The sequence below is a fragment of the Lotus japonicus genome, chromosome 5 (genome assembly GCF_012489685.1).
Source record: "Lotus japonicus ecotype B-129 chromosome 5, LjGifu_v1.2".
NCBI classification, from domain to species: Eukaryota; Viridiplantae; Streptophyta; class Magnoliopsida; order Fabales; family Fabaceae; genus Lotus; species Lotus japonicus.
The window spans coordinates 39,292,451-39,298,863 of NC_080045.1; the positions used below are offsets into that span (position 1 = coordinate 39,292,451).

General features: G+C 40.1%; 1 non-coding gene across 1 annotated transcript; it reads right to left on the reverse strand.

The window, feature by feature from the left end:
* Window positions 1-5,894: 5,894 nt before the first annotated feature.
* LOC130721742 (small nucleolar RNA R71) lies at window positions 5,895-6,001 on the reverse strand. Its single transcript, XR_009013661.1, has one exon. It is a non-coding gene; the product is annotated as a small nucleolar RNA R71 (small nucleolar RNA).
* Between the last annotated feature and the right edge of the window lie 412 nt (window positions 6,002-6,413).

Below are 6,413 nucleotides of genomic sequence, written 5' to 3' on the forward strand. Positions count from 1 at the left end.
GGCATTTTGGTCCAAAATAAAGGCTCAAAACTTCAAAGTTATCAGTTCTGAAAACAAATTTGACAGCAATGATCCTCATGACATCCGTGACAACAAATCCTAAAGGCACGAAGTCAGATTAAGTCTTTTCGACAATAAAGTTTCGAAATGTGAGACAAAAAGGGTTTTGAAACAGTTTTTCAGATCCTGGACAACTGGATCACAATCAGCGTTTACTGACAGAGGTTTTAGACTCAGGGGAACGTAAGGAACATAACCCAACCAAGAAATCGAAGAAATCGAACCATTTTAGAAAAAGCTCAAAACTGTGAGCACAGAAACGACTTTAGAAACGCAACAGAAACAACAATCAGAGGTAGGAATCGTGTTAGTTACCTCGATACCTAGAAGTAGGGACGAACTGCACGAAGATTGGTCAAGTTTTCGCGAAAATCTCCTCCCCCTTGCTCTCCACGAAATTCAGCCACAATAGGAAGAAAATGAAGGAATTTTTGCTTTTTGAGCTATTTATAGGCAGGCGAAATCGCGGGAAAATGAAAATTTCGCGATTCCGATTTTTGCAGCACGATCACCGTGGAATTCTAAGAGAGATCCTGGCGTCAGAATTCCAGAACTCAAAACAAATATCTAAGATTTGGGAAAAACGATATCCAAAACGCCAAAAGCGGTGTAAGTTAGTCTGTCCCGAAAAACTACTTTTTGCTGTGATGCTCAGACGACAAAACTTCCAACAGAAGAAAGATTGGAAATGTCGAAACAAGTCTGGCAACGCGGATGGAATCTTCGTTAGATGTCCCGAATAGAAAAATTCTTCATCCTTCGCTCAAAACTAAGGTTTCGAAGCAAAGAAATTAGCGTCGGCGGACATCCGAAAAGTTAAACCTATCGTGCGTACAGTTCAGAGTTCCGAAATGAAATGCTGGTCGATGGAAAAATAAAGAGAAACTTTAAATTTTCCAAGAGTTCGAAATCTCACTTAAAACGTTGCTTTAAGAGCGAAATAGCCTATTCTGGACATGCTCGCCATAAGGCAGGTGTGCAGACGACTCGCACTAGCTCCGAAAGAAACAACGCCACATTCCTCGAGCAATTCCTGAACTTTCTTCTTCATTAATCTTTCTCAAATATCAAACTCCTGTCACGCTTACACTGATTCCACGCGTGAGTCGGAAATTAACTTGTTCCGAAAATCCGGGTCTTACAGCAGCGTTGTGGTCAGTTCATGTATTGTTCTCGAACCCTCTGGGTGCCTAACATTGATGAACAAATCCTCATCAAAGGCCTTCTCTACCATGTATGATGCCATTTGTGATTCGAAAGTAATCTTGTTGTGAAGCTTACTCTGTTCCTATCGCTTTATATAAGCATCCTCTTCTCTACGGAAGTTATTGCTCTTGCAGTTTCTCGAGGATAAGTCTTTGGTAACTGAAGCTTCTCTTTACTCCCGTGGCCGGTGGTAAACGTTCTACATATGCATTAATTCCTCTCTTTAATTTCGCTAATCTCTTTTTCATCATTAATTATTTCTCCATCTTTTTGAACTTAGTCCTTCTTTAAGGGGGAGTACCTTGTACTTCAAGCTAAGTTTTTCACACCCCAAGCTTTTTGCTTATGACAAAAAGGGGGAGTATAACCCAGTTTTTGATGTATACGCTGATTAGTGTGATTGTTGTTTCTTTGGAAAATTTAAGAGTTCCACTTTTATGACCATAGATGTGTCACTGGGCAAATACAAGGAATGCATTTCACTTCTTCTGAAGTGATATTGGTTAACTCTGATACCCTATTCGTGACTCTGAATACTTATGCGCTCTGATTATTTTATTTCATCTATGTCATGCGTTTTCACTCTGAACTCTTATATTATTTAGCTCAGAATCTAAATATCACTAACGTTTTCATTAAGTCTTAGATTCAGGGGGAGCTAAGCTCAGAATCAAGCTGTGACTTGGATTCAGAATGAGCAAAATAAACCATTCACATCAGGATAAGTCTAATTCTATTTCTCTAAACTCTGAGTGAATTCAGTTTATTGTTTAAAAATACTTGGTTTTGTCATCATCAAAAAGGGGGAGATTGTAAGATCAAGTTTTGATCTAGTAGTACAACTCTATGTTTTGATGATTACAAGTTAACGTTTTAGTATGAACAATTATGGTACTCTAACGTGTTTTCTGAGTGTGCTCTTAACAGGCTCTGACCTTAACATAATCTCACACAAATCAGAAGCACTTTGCTTAAAGAGTGACCCTAGCAACATTTTCGCAATATCTATGTTCAATCTGAACAGTAGAAAGGCTTCAGAAGTTCTGAAGTTAATCAAGCTCTAATGTGGACTCAAATCACTTGAAGTTCTGAAGATCCAGACGTTCTGATAACCCAAACACTCTGAAGGTTCAGAAGCTCTGATGGTTTAGAAGACTCTGAAGATCCAGAAGCTGAAAAGTGAAGACTCTGAAGTCTAGAAGCAAACTGGCTCTGAAGACCAAGTACTTCTCCTCTGAGTTCAGAATCAGAAGGTACAACGGTCAGAGGATCCATGCTTCCCTCTGACTCTGATCAACAAGCTTCACAAGTTCCAACACGAAGCATTCCTCTGATCAGAAGTCTACAAGGTTAAAGGTCAAGTCACTATCCAAAGTACAAAAGCAAATGTACTATCCTGACGACCTAACCTAACATTCTCAGCCACAGCAGAAGCTGGAAATCCCAGATCTGCCCTCCAACGGTAGCATTCCCATGCAAAGTTCAAACCCTAATCCTTGGAGTATATATAGAGGATGAAGACTGAAAGATGTGGTTGGAAGAAACTCATACGCGCAAGCTATATTCAAATCTTCTAAGCATTCTTTCTTCATTGAATTCATTGTGTTTACTACGAGCTTTTCAGAAGCAATTTCTTTGTAAACAATATTTCTTAAATAGTTGTTTAGGTTACCTTTAGGAGATCAAGGTTGATCGGATCCTAAAGAAGACTAAGAGAGTGAATCTTAGTGTGAGCTAAGTCAGTGTATTGTTAGTCACTTGTAGGTTTCAAGTGCAGTTGTAACAATTCTCTGATTAGTGGATTGCCTTCATTCTAAGAAGGAAGAAATCACCTTCACGGGTGGACTGGACTAGCTTGAGTGATTCATCAAGTGAACCAGGATAAAATCCTTGTGTGCTTTTCTTATCTCTTATCTTAAGCACTTTACTTGTGTCTCGAAAGATTTGTTAAAATCTTAAGGTGGAAGTTTTATTCTGAAAACGCTATTCAAACCCCCCTCCCCCCCTTTCTACTGTTTTTCATACCTTCAGAAAGGAGGTAAGTCTTTCACATTTGAAAGTCTTTGGTTGTGTCTCTTATGTTCTTATAGACTCCGATAGGAGAAACAAATTGGACCCCAAGGCCATAAAATGTTTCTTTATTGGTTACGGGTCTGATATGTATGGCTACAGGTTTTGGGATGAACAAAACAGGAAAATCATTAGAAGCAGAAATATCACTTTTAATGAAAGTGTGCTTTATAAAGACAGGTCTTCTGCAGAATCTATGATTTCAAGTAAACAGTTGGAACTTTCTAAAAGAGTGGCTTTGGAAGAAATTTCAGAAAGTGATGTAGCCAAAAGAAACCAGATTAATCCCGAGAACGAGGATGATGGGGTAGAAGTTGAGCTAGAACAAGAGCCAACAACAGTAATTGAAACTCCTATAACTCAAGTGAGGAGATCTACAAGAACGCCGAAAGTACCACAAAGGTATTCTCCTTCGTTGAATTATTTGTTGTTAACTGATGCTGGAGAGCCAGAATATTTTGGTGAAGCCATGCAAGGGGACTCTATCAAGTGGGAGTTAGCAATGAAAGACGAGATGACGTCCCTTCAGAAGAATGGAACATGGTCTCTGACCAAGTTACCAGAAGGAAAGAAAGCTCTACAGAACAGATGGGTCTATAGACTTGATGACCCTAGTTTAGTAGTGTTTTTAGGGTCATTTCGTTGTGGGTTTTGAGTCTTTTTGTTGAGTCTCATGTAGTGTTTCATGCATTTTCATGCATTTTTATCTTTATCAGCCCTTTTGCATTGCTTTGGTAATTTCATAGTTTTATAAGGTCTTTAATGGTATTTTAGTAGAGTTTAGGGGTCTTGTTTAATTCCTAGTTCATTTTATACTTTTGTGCAATTTAACCTTTGAGTTTCTTGCTTTTGTTCCTAGTCTTTCTATGCAAGTAACCAGGTTGTAACAGCTGAAGGAAGAAGGCCAAGGGGTTTAAAGACTTGAAGGAGGCATTAAAGAGGAGTTAAAATGAAGATTTAAGGTTCTTTAGGCGAGCTGGGGCGCTCAAGCGCCCCACAGTGGCGCCTGAGCACCAGGGGGCCCTTGAGCGCCAGGGGGCGCTTGAGCGCCAGGATGGCAGAAGCCAAAATGCTGGAAAAATCAGTCTGGCGCTTGAGCGCCCGGCACACCAGAAATCTCGTCCATTTTACCTATAAATAGTATTTTTGTCATTTCTCTTGGGATCTTTTGTCATTTTCTCATATTTCAATAAGTTAGAAGAGAGGGTTTGGGTTCTAGAGCTTGAGGAGCTTCCTCCAAGTCCTATGATCCAGGTTTTGTCTTTCTTTTCTTGTATGGATTTCATAGCCATGTTTGGCTAAATCCCTTTTGCTTTGGGTTCTTTGTAAGACTTATGATGTTTTAATCTTAATTCCTATTTCTATTCATGAATCCTCTGAGTAAACCCTTGAATCCCATATCCATGCTTTATGTTTCAAGTTAGAACATGTGCTAGCTTTATACTTTTCTATAATAGAATGGAAGTTTGTTATAGATTAGGGACTTGTTGTGGGATTACCTCTTCTATACTTGCTACTAGGAATAGAGGAATGGTTGGGGTTTGTTGGCCTGAATTGCATGCTTAATGCCTTTAGCAAATGTTTAGGTTATCAAGGAATTGTGCTTATCTTTTGGCTTAAGAGGATTGTCTATGTGAGGCATCTTAGGCTAGAACATCAAGGAGAGACTCGGAGTTTTGTGGATAGAATAGGTTGATTTGAACTGAATTAGTCAAGCAAGAACCCAAGGCATTCTCACCATTGATTATCACACACTTATCTTTGTTAGCTTTCTAATTAAGTATCACAACAATCAATCAACCTTTAAAACTGAATTTTACTCGCTTTCCTACTGTGAACTCGAGGCTTAAACTGAATTGCCACACCAATTCCCTGTGGTTCGATAAATTAAAACCGGGTGAATTCTGTACACTTGCGGATTGACCAACAAGTTTTTGGCGCCGTTGCCGGGGAATTGTTTGTGGTTTTTTGTTTAAGTTTTTAGTTTATGGTTTTATTTTTTTATTTTTATCTTTGTCTAGAATTGGTGCTACTAATCTTTCTCTGTTTGAGTGTCACACTTTCAGGTTGCTCTCGAGAGAGACACCGTCATGGGTGGTCATATGACGGAGGAGGAGATGCAAGCTCATATCGAGGCAAGAATCCAAGAAAGGATCACCCTCCGATTATGTGAACAAGAAGTTGAGAATTCCAACCTGTCTCTTTGGGAACTCACTTCGGCTACCATGAGTTATGACTATCCCGGGAGCATTGCCTTTCCCGAGGGAGTGGGAAACTTTAAGTTGAGACCGGCATTCATCAACTTGGTTAGCCAAAACCAATATGGTGGAGGTAGTTTGGAAGATCCACATGCTCACATGGAGAGGTTCATCCGGAATTGCAACACTTACCGGGTGAACAATGTTCTGGCAGATGCAATTCGGTTGAGCTTGTTTCCATTTTCTTTGAAGGACACCACTGAGGAATGGCTGAATTCTCAACCTCAAGGGAGCTTCACTACTTGGGAAGACTTAGCGGAAAAGTTTACAACAAGGTTCTTCCCAAGAGCCCTTTTGAGGAAATTGAAAAAAGACATCATGATTTTTGTGCAACCCACTGAAGAAAATCTCTATGAAGCTTGGGAGCGCTTCAAGAAGCTCTTGAGGAAATGTCCTCAACACAATCTCACCCAAGCTGAATTGGTTGCAACATTTTATGATGGTCTACAATACTCTTGGAGGTTTGGCCTAGATGCGGCTTCAATTGGCGAGTTCGATGCTCTTCCCCCACAAGCGGGGTATGACTTAATAGAAAAGATGGCAGCGAGAGCCATGAACTCTGAAAATGATCGCCAAACCCGAAGGAGTAAGCTTGAAGTGGAAGCTTACGAAAAGCTCTTGGCCTCCAACAAGCAACTCTCCGAACGAATTGCGGAGATTCAAAATCACATAAAGGCGACCAATTTGGTCGGTACTACAGCAGCCAAAGTGGAGTGTGTGGCTATTGGAGGGCCCAATGTTAGTGAATTTTGCACCATTACTAGTCAGGGCTTCTGAGGTCAATGCTCTGGACTTTCTCAACAAGTCCAAGAGCAAGTT